The 19,363-nt window shown below is 42.3% G+C and overlaps 1 protein-coding gene across 1 annotated transcript in view; it reads right to left on the reverse strand.

Moving 5' to 3' along the window:
* Positions 1 to 17,879, reverse strand: part of LOC124622115 (glutathione S-transferase D7-like) — an 82,984-nt gene extending 65,105 nt beyond the window's left edge. Inside the window, exon 1 of the mRNA XM_047147723.1 lies at positions 17,731 to 17,879. The gene's annotated coding sequence lies outside the window, so the exon portion shown is untranslated. The remainder of the gene's footprint in view (positions 1 to 17,730) is intronic.
* Positions 17,880 to 19,363: the final 1,484 nt, after the last annotated feature.

The following is a 19,363-nucleotide window of genomic DNA, read 5'->3' on the forward strand; positions in this document are numbered from 1 at the left end:
GAATAATACTGAATGATGAACAATGTTTTATACTATTCAGTACTTGCTGGCCACTGAGTGCCGATAATTAATATAACTAAATGAATTATGCCATTAATTAGCTCCTGTTTTCAATTATGACTTTTCATGTTTTGGTAACTGGCCACTGAGTGCCAATAATTAATGTAACTAAATCAATTATGTTATTAATTATGCCATTAATTAGCTCCTGTTTTCAATTATGACTTTTCATCTTTTGGTAACTGGCCACTGAGTGCCAATAATTAATGTAACTAAATTATGTTATTAATTATCCCATTAATTAGCTCCTGTTTTCAATGATGACTTTTCATGTTCTATAACTGGCCACTGAGTGCCAATAATTAATGTCACTAAATGAATTATGTTAATAATTATGCCATTAATTAGCTCTTGTTTTCAGTGATGACTTTTCATGTTTTGGTAACTGGCCAATGAGTGCCAATAATTTGTATAACTCAATGTATTATGTTAATGCTAGGCCAATAATTGACTTTTTTTTTCAATGAAGACTTCTGATGAACATTATTCTGTCATACTAAATATGTTTTGTAACTGGCCAAAGACTGCCGCTGTTAATTGTAATACGATTACCCATGATGCCAATAATTTAATTTTATGAACATTATTGTGTAATACTAAATACATGATACAGAAATGTTCAATAACTGGGCTATGAATGCCGCAAACTACTAATGTAATTCCTAATCAAGACTAGTCTGTGACTTAATGTCCTTCACCTTCTGACCTAACTACCTGGAATTACTGTAATATCCATTTGTCTTGTCCATCCTCATGATCATGGAGCACCATATTTGGTTTTTGCAGTAATTCTACGTTGGAGTGTGGTGTTGACACGACATGCTGTCCACCACCGTGAGTGATGAAGACGTTATTATGGTCCCACTGTTTGATGTACCTGATGTACTGCCAAAATGATAACATGGAAGATTACTACGACATTTCAGTGTCTTGGCTACGCTGATAAATACTAATGGAAAAAGAACTTCAAATTGTGTCACTTGGTGTTGTACTTCTGTGGAAAGATATGGACTTTCAGAGCAGCTATGTGCAATCCAAAGTGCTACAACCATGATGCAATCCTTCCCTTTCCTATCCTAATTCTTGTCACATAGTGAAAATCATTTTTTGCTAACATCATTTATGTTCATGGCCTATATATTTTTTTCGATTTGCTGAACTCCAATGCAAGTACACTTATGTCACTTGTCGACATGATTTTTTGCCATTATGTTTATTTGTTGTGAAAATGCTAAAGACATTTTTCGATTTGTTCTGAAGTACAGTATATGTGCACTCTTGTCTTTTATATTGTATATACATTTTTCTGGTTTGCTGATACGCTCTGTACTCATTGTATACATTTTTGTCATTGTCTAATGTTTTGTACTCGGTGCATGTGCACCACATTTAATTCATGTACTATATCTGTATATATGCTGTAACTGTGAAGTTAATTAGTTAAAAAAAAAATTCTTGCGATGGCAAGTCCAAATGACTCACCATCGCTGCCAAATTTTTGCCCCCCCCCCCCCCCCCCCCCCCAGTGGAGGGTTATGAAATGTGTACCTTTCATAGGCAGCGATGGCGAGCCACAGAATCTCTGACCAGAGAGCATGTAGTTCAGTTGCGAGTTAGCAATGGGAGAGTTCAGTGCAGTTGCGAGAGAGTTCAGTTGCGAGTGAGGAGTCGGCGGGCGTCGACATGGCACTCTGGTCAAGATTCAGGACGAGGTATATTATTTTTAAATAAGGTAATGAAGCAGCATTGAGCTCAGCTAATGATGTAAATTAACTGTAACTAATTTGTCCAAGAATCGCCCCAATAATAATTTTGTTTTCAAAGCAATTTTTAACTAAGAATCCTTTAATGAAAGAAATATTTCCCTTGCTATTCCTTAAAGAAAAGTTTCCCATAAATTCAAAATTTCCTCCAAGCTATGGCGAAAAATAAGAGCAGATGCAGTTTTACTAAGGTAAGAATTACAGTTTAATTAGTGAACAGGGCCTAAGATCGACATTTCGGTCTATTTGCGTTTTCATTGTCACTGAGATTTTCTTATCACTGAATTGACATTTTTTTGTGAAGAACTTATACTTGGGTCAGATAGCTAGTTTTCATTTAATTGTCATTGTCCTTAAATTTATTTGCTGGGAGATTACATTAAGTTGTACTCTAGTTAACATTCAATTATTGTGTTCAAAATTTCTCTGGGAGGTTACACTTAGCTCAATGTCCATTTGCATTCAAAATAATATCTTTTAAATTTTTTGGGGAGGTTACAAGCTTTATGAGTCATACACGACAATTGCATACAATTATATTTCGTGTTTAACCATGAATGGTTGAAATGGCTCTAAGCACTATGGGGCTTAACATCTGAGGTCATCAGTCCCCTAGACTTCGAACTACTTAAACCTAACTAACCACGGACATCACACAGATCTTATGCCCAAGGCATGATTCGAACCTCCGACCGTAGCAGCAGCGCGGTTCCGGACTGAAGCGCGTAGAACCGCTCGGTCACAGCGGCCGGAAACCATGAATGCTCAATATTCTCATAGACATCGTGCACTAAAACCACCTTGTGATGGAGTCCAAAATGCGCTTTCGTTAAATGTTGGAAAATCCAACAAATGTACACATCAACAGTTGTGAAACTTTGTTATAATCTGATAAGTTTGCCAACAACATTCAAAGATAAGGCACTTCTGATTCCATCGAAGGATGATTTTACATGAAAGACGAATATATAGAAAGTATTTTGCAGTCACTAGTTAACACAAAGTAAAATATTTCTATTTGTGTATATTTGTCCTGGAAGAAGTGTAAAAGTGAAGAAATGAAATGACATACTGGTGCTCGGAAGTAAAGAGATAATTTTCTTATTTGTTCGTCCGTAGAATAGCCAACCTACATGAGAACTCTTTCGTTACTTGATGTGACGTTATTTCTTGGTCAAAGATGCTTAACCTTCAGAGGTTCCGCTCAGAAAATTGGAGATCCAAATAATGGAAGTTTCTTCGGAATATTAGAGCTCTTTAGAGCTGTTCAGTCACTATGATCTATTTCTTGCAAAACACATTAGGAAGGTCTGATACTGACAAGCGATTACAGGCGCATTAACTGTCAAGTGATTTTCAGAATGAATTTATTTGCAGTTGTGCCCATCATGTCACGGGCGTCATCTTGGAACCGAGAGAAAATAATTGTTGATGCAACTCCTGACTGAAGTCATACTGAAAGAACATCATTTAACCTGAGTTATATTTATTTCAAGAAGGAAGTTGATAAATATGAAATAAATGAACGGTTTTTGGAATTCGTAAATTGTAATCAGAAAATGAGAATTGCTATTGCTCGTTTGATTCGATCAACACTTATGAAATACTCAGTTCCTATTAGTGAATGCTGCGGACAAGGTTATTATAACGGAAGTAATATTAGGGGTTCTTATAAAGGAGCCCAGACACTTCTATTCGTGAAACCGCCTTGTAAAGTTTTCTCTGTGTGGTTGTCATATCATTATTCGAAGTACATGCAGTTGGGACTTGTCATGAAGAAGATATTTTTTCGGTGTGATTCAATTTCTTTACAACTTGTTCAGTAGCAGTCCACAGCGATGGGAAGTTCTGAAACAGTATGTATTCCATGTCTGACACCCGTTGGAGTGCTTGGGTTGACTCTGCAATACCAATTTCAGCTCACTTGGATAAGATTGCTATTGCTGCTGAAACTCTCACTACGTTAAATTTGTCAACTGAAAGACGTTCTGTGGTACCGCGTATTTTGGTTCTTTGAAATCATTTAAGTGTTTCATCATGGAAACAGTTTAGCAAAGTTATTGATACCAATTGACTACAGAAGCAAAGTACTACAAGCTCGAAATATTACAACTGACAATGAGGTAAGACACTTTGAGAACTTATTAAATGACTTAAAATATCTCCGTGAAAACTGGGACGCCATTTTCCCTGATCTAAAGTTGTTGCCAGTGCCATTAATATCGATCCTGAATTCCTGGAGCTGCGCACTAAGGTGAGGAAATGATTTCATGATGAAACCAGGAATGAATGATAGAAGATTTATTCAAGATAAACATATTTTATATTATTATTGACAATTTAGTGTCTAACTTGAAAATCCGATATGAAATTGCGAATATTTTACATGAAACATTTAGACTGTATGGAAAATAGTCTAAGGTGACTGACGATCTGGTCGCTCAGTCATGTGAGTCACTTATCAATGAATATCGTTATGATGTTACAACATAACAGTAGAAGAAATTAAATATTTGACAACAATTAATACTTAAAACTTAGAATACATTGCTTTGGAAACATTAGACCTCTAGAATAAAATGTACAAGGTTAAAATTTCAATCTTGTTGCTGAATGTATGTGTAGCTTTTTGCATTCTTTACATGTTTCCTGTGATCGTACTTGAAGCAGACAGGTTCGTGTTAAAACTGTCTCATATCAACTATGCATCAACAGCTTCTCATTGTTTCGGGGATCTTGGCAGCTGAGTATAATTTGGCAAGGCACCTAGACTCCGACGCTGCGATTCAAACGATGCCGAACGAATGGCTCGCAAAGCACCATTGACAGCGTTGATTACAGGCAAGGCCGTTGCACGGCTCACAGCCGTGTACATGCGAGACTGCTGACGTCTGCTTACTGAAATGTGCGGCCATGCCAAGGAACGAGCAGGGGCAGGACATTCCATATTACAGCGTTACTGGCAAGACATTTCGTTGATGTGCAAATCCGTCCCAACGAGGACCCAGCTACATATGGCAACCATAGTTTTGGGGATTACAAGTCAAACAGCTTGACTGTTACAAACTCGAGTTGTGTTCACGCAATATGCGTCGGCAGCCGCTATCGATGACGGTTCCGCGCGAGGTCGGAGTTCATCGCCGTCGCACCGACCGAAGCCGAGTCAAGTCTGTGGCTAAGGAACGGGTCGTCACTCACCGTGATCTTTAAAAGTGCAGTAACTTATGATTTATTTTGTTTGTTCGAAATTCGTGAAGCGTTTGGTGTTTTTTGCAAATGGGTCTATACACAACGTAAGCTTCATGATAAATCGGAAATTTATGAGTACAGAGCGACTGAGGAAATCGAAGATGTAACGGTAACTTTACACTGTTCATTGTCAATCAGTGGCATTTGGCTACCTTAAAATAGCCTGATCGTCGTCAAAATCCTTACAGCAAACTCTAGGTGTCTCATGAGTACATTTTCGAAATGCAGCCTATAGCACGACCACCATTCATGCAAACGACGAGGCATCTGGCCGTCTTAAGATCGTCCGATAACCATCCAAATCTTAAATCAAATTCAGAATGTGTTACTGGTGTATATTCAAATTTCAGCCTGTAGTGTGGCGTCCATTAATGTTCAAGATGAGGCACTTCGCTGCCATAAGATTGTCAGATCGCCGACAAGCCATTACAGCAAATTCCAGTGTATCATCTTCAGAATTTCATGTCAAAAGCCTAGAAACTGCTCGTGAACTGGAATTTGGCTGACTTACATTCGCCCGATAACTGTCAAAATCTCTACAGCAAATTTCGGAGATTCGCAAGTCTGTTTTCCAAATTTCAAAACAAGAGATCCAAAATTGCTGTCTGTAGCGTTGGATGCAGTCATACCCTTGAACAGAGTTTTGGTTTACAATCAATCACTGGCTCTCAAAATTTATAGTGTGAATTTCGGACGTTTCACAAGTATATTTTAAAAGTTTCAAATGGGGCGCTCAAAAAGAAACGAGCAGGAGGCATAATTACAGAAACCAGTACCTGTATGTTAGAAGTATTGACCCTGGCTGCTGAGGCACTTGTCCCATTGTGTCACAAGGCGGTGAATGGCTGTCACCAGGCACAAGAAGATGCTGACGTTATGGTTGTAACATCTGTCATTTCAAGAACCAAAGATTTTGGAAGTGTTGTCATTGTAGGAGAAGATGTTGACCTGCTTGTGCTCATGACCGGTTTGGGGCAAGGCATTGAAAACTTATTTTTCTTAAAGCCAGGAAGAGGAAATGCAGAAGACAAGTGGTTTTCCACTGCATCTTACAAGTTTGACAGTAAATATATTCTGTTCACTCACGCCTTTAGCGGATGTGATACAACATCCGCTTTTTTTGGTCAAGGAAAAATTAAGTGCTGCAATATTGTTGCGAAAAATGAACACCTAACCTCAGCGCTTTTCATGTTCAATAAACCACATGCTACCCGTGAAAAAATAATAGCAGCAACAAAACAGGTTACTATCGCATTGTATAGTAGAGGTGTCAGCAGTTCCCACACACTAGACCATTTGCGGTACCAGCTATTCGCCAATTCTGCTACAAAAAACAAACTGAATCTTGCACGGTTGCCACCGACACTAGCTGCTGCACAACATCATTCGTTGCGGACTTACCAACAAGTCCAAAGTTGGATGGGAAACTTGAAACTCCTGAGAAATGGGGCGGGAATCACAGTGACCACGGTCCAATACCCGTTATAATGAGGCAAGATGCAGCACCTGAAGCACTTCTTCATGTTGTTTCATGTTCATGCAAGCTGAACTGTGGCGGAGCGTGCTCCTGCAGAAAAGCGGGTTTGAAATGTTCTTCAATTTGCAAGAAATGTATTGGGGTCAACTGTGAAAACGTGCCAAAATTTTTATATGAAGACAGTGAAGACGATGTTATGGAGGATGTAGAGGAAACCGCTGACGAAATCAACGAACTTGCTGAGGGTGACTCGCTGTTTAAAGAAGAGGTCAATCTGGGATCAACTCTAGGTACAGACCCTGAACCCGTAACGCAAGGTATTTCTGGTGACACTGAGGAACCTGACCCATCAAAACGTTGGAAGTGATGCTCATATCTGTCTCAAGTGCGCTAATTTGCGATATTACAAGTATTACACACCCAGAACTATCAACATTTTTTAGTAACTGACAATGTATTTTAATTGTAATAAAGCTACTTATTTTTAATGTCAACTGTGTGGCTTTTATACACAAGAATAATTACCTACCTAATTAGGTTGCCTATTGCAGCTAATAATAGTTCGGTTTCCTGAGACAAATTATTTTGTGTGCGTGTGTATGTTTGTGTGTGTGTGTGTGTGTGTGTGTGTGTGTGTGTGCGTGCGTGCGTGCGTGCGTGTGTGTATGTGTGTGTGTGTGTCTCTTAATGATGTATTTTTATATTTATAGTTTTACAAATACCAGGGCTGAGGTGGCCAATAGTGAACTTCAGGTAGGGAAGTAAGAATCACAATAGTTGGGTGCCCAGCAATCCTCATGTTTCATACAGAGAAATTGAATACTTGAAAATGAGGTGGTAAATTCCAACATATAACATGCTGTATAATGTATTTAAATTACACAAACAGAAACTGAAAAAATAGTGTTCAAAAATAAGGTATCTTGCCACTATGCTCAAAATTTGAAAAATTGGTATTTTTTGAGGCGCTGTAGCGCCTTAGATACTGGGAGTAGCAAGAATCAAATTTGTAGAGAATTTTGTGCTCTTTAAAAAAGAAAATAGACGTTAAAGGGATAGGAACAAATGAAACAGAGATATTTTGAAAAAACGGGAAAAAGGCCGAAATTTTCCAAGTTTTTTGACTGCAGAAAGTTTTCTTAAGCGAAATTTTGTTGGCAAAACTCCGTTTTCTAATATTTCCAACCATATGAACGAGTTGAAAAAATAAACTCTTCTACCCCACCTTTTGCAAGGTATTTCTGCAATTTGACTGGTCTACAGGATCTTGCCGTTGGTGGGGAGGCTTGCGTGCTTCAGCGATACAGATAGCCATACCGTAGGTACAACCACAACGGAGGGGTATCTGTTGAGAGGCCAGACAAACGTGTGGTTCCTGAAGAGGGGCAGCAGCCTTTTCAGTAGTTGCAAGGGCAACAGTCTGGATGATTGACTGATCTGGCCTTGTAACAATAACCAAAACGGCCTTGCTGTGCTGGTACTGCAAACGGCTGAAAGCAAGGGGAAACTACGGCCGTAATTTTTCCCGAGGGCATGCAGCTTTACTGTATGATTAAATGATGATGGCGTCCTCTTGGGTAAAATATTCCGGAGGTAAAATAGTCCCCCATTCGGATCTCCGGGCAGGGACTACTCAAGAGGATGTCGTTATCAGGAGAAAGAAAACTGGCGTTCTACGGATCGGAGCGTGGAATGTCAGATCCCTTAATCGGGCAGGTAGGTTAGAAAATTTAAAAAGGGAAATTAATAGGTTAAAGTTAGATATTGTGGGAATTAGTGAAGTTCGGTGGCAGGAGGAACAAGACTTTTGGTCAGGTGACTACAGGGTTATAAACACAAAGTCAAATAGGGGTAATGCAGGAGTAGGTTTAATAATGAATAGGAAAATAGGAATGCGGGTAAGCTACTACAAACAGCATAGTGAACGCATTATTGTGGCCAAGATAGATACGAAGCCCACACCTACTACAGTAGTACAAGTTTATATGCCAACTAGCTCTGCAGATGACGAAGAAATTGAAGAAATGTATGATGAAATAAAAGAAATTATTCAGATAGTGAAGGGATACGAAAATTTAATAGTCATGAGTGACTGGAATTCGAGTGTAATAAAAGGGAGAGAAGGAAACGTAGTAGGTGAATATGGATTGGGGCTAAAAAATGAAAGAGGAAGCCGCCTGATAGAATTTTGCACAGAGCACAACTTAATCATAGCTAACACTTGGTTTAAGAATCATGATAGAAGGTTGTATACATGGAAGAACCCTGGAGATACTAAAAGGTATCAGATAGATTATACAATGGTAAGACAGAGATTTAGGAACCAGGTTTTAAATTGTAAGACATTTCCAGGGGCAGATGTGGACTCTGACCACAATCTATTGGTTATGACCTGTAGATTAAAACTGAAGAAACTGCAAAAAGGTGGGAATTTAAGGAGATGGGACTTGGATAAACTGAAAGAACCAGAGGTTGTACAGAGTTTCAGGGAGAGCATAAGGGAACAATTGAAAGGAATGGGGGAAAGAAATACAGTAGAAGAAGAATGGGTAGCTCTGAGGGATGAAGTAGTAAAGGCAGCAGACAATCAAGTAGGTAAAAAGAAGAGGGTTAGTAGAAATCCTTGGGTAACAGAAGAAATATTGAATTTAATTGATGAAAGGAGAAAATATAAAAATGCAGTAAATGAAGCAGGCAAAAAGGAATACAAACGTCTCAAAAATGAAATCGACAGGAAGTGCAAAATGGCTAAGCAGGGATGGCTAGAGGACAAATGTAAGGATGTAGAGGCTTATCTCACTAGGGGTAAAATAGATACTGCCTACAGGAAAATTAAAGAGACCTTTGGAGATAAGAGAACCACATGTATGAACACCAAGAGCTCAGATGGAAACCCAGTTCTAAGCAAAGAAGGGAAAGCAGAAAGGTGGAAGGAGTATATAGAGTGTCTATACAAGGGCGATGCACTTGAGGACAATATTCTGGAAATGGAAGAGGATGTAGATGAAGATGAAATGGGAGATACGATACTGCGTGAACAGTTTGACAGAGCACTGAAGGACCTGAGTCGAAACAAGGCCCCCGGAGTAGACAACATTCCATTGGAACTACAGACGGCCTTGGGAGAGCCAGTCCTGACAAAACTCTACCATCTGGTGAGCAAGATGTATGAAACAGGCGAAATACCCTCAGACTTCATGAAGAATTTAATAATTCCAATCCCAAAGAAAGCAGGTGTTGACAGATGTGAAAATTACCGAACAATCAGTTTAATAAGCCACAGCTGCAAAGTACTAACACGAATCCTTTACAGACGAATGGAAAAACTAGTAGAAGCCGACCTCGGGGAAGATCAGTTTGGATTCCGTAGAAATACTGGAACACGTGAGGCAATACTGACCTTATGACTTATCTTAGAAGAAAGATTAAGGAAAGGCAAACCTACGTTTCTAGCATTTGTAGACCTAGAGAAAGCTTTTGACAATGTTGACTGGAATACTCTCTTTCAAATTCTAAAGGTGGCAGGGGTAAAATACAGGGAGCGAAAGGCTATTTACAACTTGTACAGAAACCAGATGGCAGTTATAAGAGTTGAGGGACATGAAAGGGAAGCAGTGGTTGGGAAGGGAGTAAGACAGGGTTGTAGCCTCTCCCCGAAGTTATTCAATCTGTATATTGAGCAAGCAGTAAAGGAAACAAAAGAAAAATTTGGAGTAGGTATTAAAATCCATGGAGAAGAAATAAAAACTTTGAGGTTCGCCGATGACATTGTAATTCTGTCAGAGACAGCAAAGGACTTGGAAGAGCAGTTGAACGGAATGGATGGTGTCTTGAAGGGAGGATATAAGATGAACATCAATAAAAGCAAAACGAGGATAATGGAATGTAGTCGAGTTAAGTTGGGTGATGCTGAGGGTATTAGATTAGGAAATGAGTCACTTAAAGTAGTAAAGGAGTTTTGCTATTTGGGGAGCAAAATAACTGATGATGGACGAAGTAGAGAGGATATAAAATGTAGACTGGCAATGGCAAGGAAAGCGTTTCTGAAGAAGAGAAATTTGTTAACATCGAGTATAGATTTAAGTGACAGGAAGTTATTTCTGAAAGTATTTGTATGGAGTGTAGCCATGTATGGAAGTGAAACATGGACGGTAAATAGTTTGGACAATCAGAGAATAGAAGCTTTTGAAATGTGGTGCTACAGAAGAATGCTGAAGATTAGATGGGTAGATCACATAACTAATGAGGAAGTATTGAATAGGATTGGGGAGAAGAGAAGTTTGTGGCACAACTTGACCAGAAGAAGGGATCGGTTGGTAGGACATGTTCTGAGGCATCAAGGGATCACCAATTTAGTATTGGAGGGCAGCGTGGAGGGTAAAAATCATAGGGGGAGACCAAGAGATAAATACACTAAGCAGATTCAGAAGGATGTAGGTTGCAGTAGGTACTGGGAGATGAAGAAGCTTGCACAGGATAGAGTAGCATGGAGAGCTGCATCAAACCAGTCTCAGGACTGAAGACCACAACAACAACAGTAGAAAGCGGCAACAGTGGTTCAGAGGTGGAAACGGCCAGGCATCAGGGAAATATTTTCATGAGAGACTAGGCGTCCGTAGGACGGTGAATTTTAAGACGCGACATATTAAGCCACGTCCACACGGGCTATTCTGTGCTGCGCAAAACTAAGAAATATGGATCGGCAAAGCACGGTGCGTCCGGTGAATAGCGACGGGTCAACTTGGGTGTATGCCGAACCGAATTAACCGAGTTGAAAGTTTGCATGGAAGGAATTCAAACCAAATTAAACCGAGCTGGGACGACAAAACTGAGATAACATTTAACGCCGACCGTTGTGGCCGAGCGTTTCTAGGCGCTTCAATCCGGAACCGCGCTGCTGCTACGGTCGCAGGTTCGAATCCTGCCTCAGCCATGGATGTGTGTGATGTCCTTAGGTTAGCTAGGTTTACGTAGTTCTAAGTTCTAGGGGACTCACGACCTCAGATGTTAAGTCCCATAGTGCTCAGACCCATTTGAACCATTTGTGTGTGCGTGTGTGTGTGTGTGTGTGTGTGTGTGTGTGTGTGTGTGTGTGTGTGTGTAAGGGGCATTCTAAAAGAAACAAGCCGGAGTCTGGAACGTCACGTGACTATACAGAGCTAGCAGCAGCATGCATCAATCGTCTAACGCTGCCAGTCGAAGTGCAGTGATATGGAGGCGCCAAAAGAAGAGCAAATAAGTGTTCTTTTTCTGACGGCGGAAGGAGTAGGAGGAAGGGACAGTCATCGACGAATGTCACAAGTTTCCTTTGCAAGGGTCAAGGCACCCACAGGCGCTTCAGGGAAGGACAGGTGTCGTTAGCCGATGATGCACGGTTTGGAGCACCACCCTGCATTACCGGTGACGTCGTCCAGCTGGTGGATGCACTCATTACCCAGGGCCGCCGAGTGATAGTGGAAGCCATAGCCGCCGCGGTCGAATTGAACGACTGCACATGCACAAAGTATGTGCCCAATGGGTGCCCCATAGTCTTCAATCACACAAGGAAGCATGTCGAATGGCCCGCTATCTTGCTCATCTGCAGCGCTATGTTCGGGAAGGGAACCCATTCCTGGCACAAGTGGTGGTTGGAGATGAGTCATTGGTGTCCTCACCTCGAACCAGAATCAAAACGACAAAGTTTTCAGTGGAAGCATCCAGGGTCACCACCGCCAAAAATGCCATACACACGAGTGCAGGAAAGGTTATGCTGACGTCCTACTTTGACCAAGATGGCCCCCTCCTGATTCACTTTCTGCAGCTTGGGATAACAGTGAATGCCCAGCGTTACTCGCAAACCTTGACCACCTTCACCAAGCGATCAAATCAAAACAACCAGACAATCTCACCTGTGGGATCATTCTGATCCACAACAATGCAACACCTCATACGGCCAACACAGTCGCGGCACTGCTGCAGAAATTTGAAATATTGTTATTTTTTGACGCGCTGTAGCGCCTTGGATATTGGGAGTAGAAAAAAATGGTAAAAATCAAATTTGTAGAGCATTTTGTGCTCTTTAAAAAAGAAAATAGACGTCAAAGCGATAGGAGCAAATGAAACTGAGTTATTTTGAAAAAACTGAAAAACTGCAGAAAGTTTTCACAAGAGAAACTTTGTTGGCAAAACTTGGTTTTCTAACCTTTCCAACAATATGAACGAGTTAACAATATAAAATCTTCTACTCCACCTTTCGCAAGGTACAGGCTTTTTTTCTGACAGTTTCACTGGACTACTAAGCAACAATCCATGTCTGATAGTCTGTTCAGATAGCAACACCTTTCGAGGCACTCTGTTATCTGTTGTGCAACAGACGTCGTAACTCTTCTTTACTAATTCATATCGTGCAGTCGATAAACCAGATAACGAATGCACTCAAAAATTCCCTCCACAGTACGGCGACATTACACATTTTCTGTTCGACAACAATTTGACATTATACATTTTCTCTTCGACAACAGTTTATGAGCTCTAGTCTGGGTTGACAGGTGTTCAGATTTTTACGGAACTGTTCGGTATTTCACCCCTGTGTTCGATAGCAAAGTATGAGCGGTACGGAATTTTTTGAATTCCATTCACTTCGCGCATTTTTTTACTGATTTGCAAGATCAAGTCAATTATTGAGTGTCGATACGATAAAAGCAGAATTAGGAATTTGTTGTAATTTGACGGTTACAACATGCAACGACTTTTACCACAAAATTAAAGGTAACAAAAATTTGTTGAAAGCTGTAAATAGCTTTAGTAAATATAGGTCAGCAAATCCTTTCGCCAGGCAATGTTTGGTAATTTTCTCAATTTATTCCGGCAACCCTAGCACTAGTAACTTTCGTCATTAGTACAATATAGGTTATGTTGTCTCCAACGACGTCATTTTTCGATTCCTGTCTCACGAAGAGCGTAATTGTCCACAAATACACTCCTGGAAATTGAAATAAGAACACCGTGAATTCATTGTCCCAGGAAGGGGAAACTTCATTGACACATTCCTGGGGTCAGATACATCACATGATCACACTGACAGAACCACAGGCACATACACACAGGTAACAGAGCATGCACAATGTCGGCACTAGTACAGTGTATATCCACCTTTCGCAGCAATGCAGGCTGCTATTCTCCCATGGAGACGATCGTAGAGATGCTGGATGTAGTCCTGTGGAACGGCTTGCCATGCCATTTCCACCTGGCGCCTCAGTTGGACCAGCGTTCGTGCTGGACGTGCTCAATGGGGGACAGATCCGGAGATCTTGCTGGCCAGGGTAGTTGACTTACACCTTCTAGAGCACGTTGGGTGGCACGGGATACATGCGGACGTGCATTGTCCTGTTGGAACAGCACGTTCCCTTGCCGGTCTAGGAATGGTAGAACGATGGGTTCGATGACAGTTTGGATGTACCGTGCACTATTCAGTGTCCCCTCGACGATCACCAGTGGTGTACGGCCAGTGTAGGAGATCGCTCCCCACACCATGATGCCGGGTGTTGGCCCTGTGTGCCTCGGTCGTATGCAGTCCTGATTGTGGCGTTCACCTGCACGGCGCCAAACACGCATACGACCATCATTGGCACCAAGGCAGAAGCGACTCTCATCGCTGAAGACGACACGTCTCCATTCGTCCCTCCATTCACGCCTGTCGCGACACCACTGGAGGCGGGCTGCACGATGTTGGGGCGTGAGCCGAAGACGGCCTAACGGTGTGCGGGACCGTAGCCCAGCTTCATGGAGACGGTTGCGAATGGTCCTCGCCGATACCCCAGGAGCAACAGTGTCCCTAATTTGCTGGGAAGTGGCGGTGCGGTCCCCTACGGCACTGCGTAGGATCCTACGGTCTTGGCGTGCATCCGTGCGTCGCTGCGGTCCGGTCCCAGGTCGACGGGCACGTGCACCTTCCGCCGACCACTGGCGACAACATCGATGTACTGTGGAGACCTCACGCCCCACGTGTTGAGCAATTCGGCGGTACGTCCACCCGGCCTCCCGCATGCCCACTATACGCCCTCGCTCAAAGTCCGTCAACTGCACATACGGTTCACGTCCACGCTGTCGCGGCATGCTACCAGTGTTAAAGAATGCGATGGAGCTCCGTATGCCACGGCAAACTGGCTGACACTGACGGCGGCGGTGCACAAATGCTGCGCAGCTAGCGCCATTCGACGGCCAACACCGCGGTTCCTGGTGTGTCCGCTGTGCCGTGCGTGTGATCATTGCTTGTACAGCCCTCTCGCAGTGTCCGGAGCAAGTATGGTGGGTCTGACACACCGGTGTCAATGTGTTCTTTTTTCCATTTCCAGGGGTGTATGGTAAGGAGTGTAATTTGGATAAGTACCTAAAGACAACGACGGAAAGAAAAAGTGCAACACCAAGGAGCTGTGCGACATAAACAAACGTTAGTAGGCGTGTTTCTACATCTGACAGGTGCTGCCTATTCTACTCTTTTGCCAGTAACATGACTGGCGCTAGTAGCGGCACTGTGAGGATGCAAAACACGTTTGCTTTAAATACACGCTGTAAAGCCCGTGAGCGTTAGTTACTTCTGAGATTGGATTGGTTGGCTGGCTGGTTAATTTGGGGTAGGCGACCATACAGCGAGGCCATCGGTCCCATAGGATTAGGGAAGGATGGGGAAGAAAGTCGGCCGTGCCCTTTCGAAGGAACCATCACTGCAAATCAAACCCATGTCATGTCTAGTACGCAACAAAAGCTAAGAATTGTCTTACTTGTGTCTGTAAGATTAAATCAATAATTAACTTCTACCTAACTTGGGTCTCCTTCACGGTGGCTCTGCAACAGCCAAATTCTAACCATAGTTATTGAAAACTTATACGCATTGACATGCCCTTTTGATAACACATTCGGACGTTGTTTCCCACGAAACCCCATGCAGGTTCATTGACGTTAAGTAACGTGTAAGGCAAAATGTGTCTTCTAGTTCTACAGCTACATCTTTACCCGCAGTGCATGGCGGAGGATGCATCGCACCGAGATTAGCAAGATTATCTCTCCTCTTTCCTGTTACATTCGCATTTTGGGCGAGGGAAAATGACTGTCTACATGTCTCTGTACATGCCCTCATCTCTCTTAACTTTAGTCTCATAATCTCTAAGCAAGACTCGCGATGGTGGCAGCCACATCTGTATCGTATTTGCGAAAATGCTTTTATTGTTGAATATGTCCTACATAACACGATTCAACATAATGGATACAATGCTAATACGTGAATTGGAACTTAAATAGTGGCAACTATTTATTCACAACCGATACAAAGAGTTATATGTTTGCACCTGTTATTGTCCTTCAAAGTAGTCACCAGCGAATGCGACGAAGTGGTTCCTTCATCTTCGGAATCAAATCAAAGTCACAAGGACTGAAGTCCGGGAAGTATGGTGGACGGTGCAGTACTTCCCAGTCCCATCGACCGAACAGAGCAGCCACAGCTTGCGCTGTATGCGCCCGCGCATTGTCGTACAAGTGTCGCCGCTTCTTTCGCCAAGCTGGTCGCAGGTGATGCTCCAAAAACGGACAGTAATACCGTGCATTGACGGTCTGCCGTGGAGGAACGTAACGCGTTAGGATAACACCATCACAGTCGTACACGAAAATAACTTTAGACCGCTACATTCGTGTCGTCGACAAAAGAGGCTCTGCTAACGGTATACTACGCCTTCCACATTGCTGACAACGGGCTCTACACAACGCTGGTGACTACTTTGAAGGACAGTAACAGGTGCAAACATATAACTCTTTGTATCGGTTGTGAATGAATAGTTGCCACTATTTAACTTCCAATCCTCGTATAATCCTCAAACTGTTTAATCCATACTTGCAACAAGCCCGTTGCATTTTAGCCGCTGAGCGTCAGGCGTATCTTACAGCTTCTGAGTCGCTTTAAGACTCACAGTGGCCTGCCGGAGCGGCCGTGCGGTTCTAGGCGCTACAGTCTGGAACCGAGCGACCGCTACGGTCGCAGGTTCGAATCCTGCCTCGGGCATGGATGTGTGTGATGTCCTTAGGTTAGTTAGGTTTAATTAGTTCTAAGTTCTAGGCGATTGATGACCTCAGAAGTTAAGTCGCATAGTGCTCAGAGCCATTTGAACCATTTGAACTCACAGTGACGGTGTCTTGTAAATGCTGTACGAGAGAGAGAAGTCGTGACTTTACACGTAGAGCGTTGTAGGCTTTCAGTAGGGCTCGACTTTATTATGATTTGCGACCCTATTCGATGGTAACAGGCACGTGCAAATATTATAAAATTTTGCTCTACACCGAACTAGAAATTGCTTTTTTTTCTTTCTTCGTCGAGTTAGTATGTTTGTTACCCCTTGACGCTGAAACGGTTGGTGAGATTTGGGTGAACTTTGAAATGGAGGTAGCCAATATCCTGAATTAACACACAGTCTAACTACCTTTTATTCCGAAAAAAAAAAAAAACTGTTCTCGTGGAATGATCAACGTGAATACTGTTCCCGTCGGATCGGCAACGTGATTAAAAGTCATCCATGAAAGCTACCTTTCAAATGAATGCTCTAAGTTTAGCGTAGAGATTAGTATTTTCCCTTAAACAAAGAATGAGTTGTGAGCGATACATATTCTGTCAGCTCACATCGTCTCAAAATTTGGTGATTTTTTTATGTCGCGCGGTTTGCTGGGCCGCAAGTGGCCTCAAGTACCTCAATGCGATAATTTTTGTCGTGCTGAATACCCATGGAAAGTGATTTTAGGCATTAACATTTCTTTATAAACAACTGTTTAACCGCAGGTAACACCGCGGGACGCAGCAGGTTTACAGTATAATCTTGTTGATGTGCGAGACCACATCCTCCAAATATCTCGTGAAGGAGAACATTGTCTGTTGTAGGCTGTATATTTATATTGTTTATTTGCTAAATAATAGTATGCCCTGTATCGAATACAAACCAAAAAGCAGTAAAATATGTAGAAGATTAGTAAACAGTGAAACTCCAGGACGAAGATTCCGTCTTTTCACTCCAGGCCTACCTCATACCATGCGCGAAGCGTAACTCACAGAACAGCAAAGAGAATAAATGACTTAAATATGCATCCTACAACGGAGAATGAAATTTTTTCCAGTTACATTATAAAGGACGAACACATTGTAACGGAGATATTTGAGTGACTTACGTTCCAAGTTGTTCGCAGCTGAAGGGACACTTCGTGCAGCTGCGTGCGCTGCCGTTTGTCTAGCAGGCAGTCACACAGAGATTGGAGCACTGCAGACACGCCTAGGCCGCTGGCATGTGCTGCTATCGCCGCTGATTTGTGGACTGTTATATAGCGAGATCCTAAATTGAGAAACGCTGTCTCACGCCGGGGTGATAAAAGGAATGAGACGACGTGGAGTTTGTACAGTGATTCGGCACAAAAACTAATGGGAGTAACTGAAGCTGTTGTGAGGCGTTAAGTACGTGACATGCCAATGCACCGATTCTTCTTTTTTTCGGGGGGGGGGGGGGGCGGGGGGGGGGTGGAGGCAGGATGGGGGAAGGGATTTTATCTTCTCGCTTTGTCTGTACGATGTCTGATTGCTGTTTACATGACTCAACTTCACAACTCGCACTTCAAGCCACGAGCAGTGTGGGGCAGTGTAGCGTGCGTGAAACTTGCATACCGTTTGACATTTCGTGTGACATTGTGACAGTCATTTAGGATCAGTCTCACGTGATGACCATACAAAATTCATCTCATATTTGAACTGAATGTCTACGGCAAAGTAGTCACCAATCGGCTAAACGCAGTAAATCCTCTGTGAAGATCGAATCTGTTTATGGACAGTATGCTCCTGCTCGGATAACGTGCTTACTCTTAAACAATAAATGGAGAAATACGGAGAATTCAACGGAAAGACTGACGTTGCCTCCGTAGCTATTTTTCGTAAATTTTCAACACTATTGAAAACAGAATTCTTATGGCAATGCTTTGAAAGTAGCTGGATTCTCTTCAGCATCTCATACGACTAGCACAAAACACTGTCCGAGAATCCAGACAAGCGAGGCGAATAATACTTGGTTGTACTTTGCCACCTTCGTTATTTTACATGTATTTAGTCTTCTGACTAGTTTGGTGTGGCCCGCCACGAATTGCTCTCCTGTGCCAACCTCTTCATCTCAGAGTAGCACTTGCACCTTACGTTCCGAATTATCTGCTACATGTATTCCTATCTCAGTCTTATTCTACAGTTTTTGCACTCTGTAGCTCCCTCTAGTACCATAGAAGTCATTCCCTGGTGTCTTAACAGATGTCCTATCGTCCTGTCCCTTCTCCTTGTCAGTGTTTTCCACATATTCCTTTCCGATTCTGCGCAGAACCATTTTTCCTCAAATTAAGGCCTACATTTGATGATACTAGTACACTTCTCTTGGGCAGGATGCCCTTTCTGACGGTGCCAGTCTGCTTTTGATTTCTTCCTTGCTCCGTCCGTCACTGGTTCTTTTGCTACCTAGGTAGCAGAATTCCTTAACTTCATCGAATTCGTGACCACCAATAGTTATAAGTTTCTCGCTGTGCTCATTTCTGCTACTTCTCATTACTTTCGTCTTTCTTCGATTTTCAATCCATATTCTGCCCTCATTACACTGTCCATTCCGTTCAGCAGATCTTCTTCACTTTCAAAAAAATGGTTCAAATGGCTCTGAGCACTATGGGACTTAACATCTGTGGACATCAGTCCCCTAGAACTTAGAATTACTTAAACCTAACTAACCTAAGGACATCACACACATCCATGCCCGAGGCAGGATTCGAACCTGCGACCGGA

This window comes from Schistocerca americana, chromosome 7 (assembly GCF_021461395.2).
Source record: "Schistocerca americana isolate TAMUIC-IGC-003095 chromosome 7, iqSchAmer2.1, whole genome shotgun sequence".
Lineage (NCBI taxonomy): Eukaryota > Metazoa > Arthropoda > Insecta > Orthoptera > Acrididae > Schistocerca > Schistocerca americana.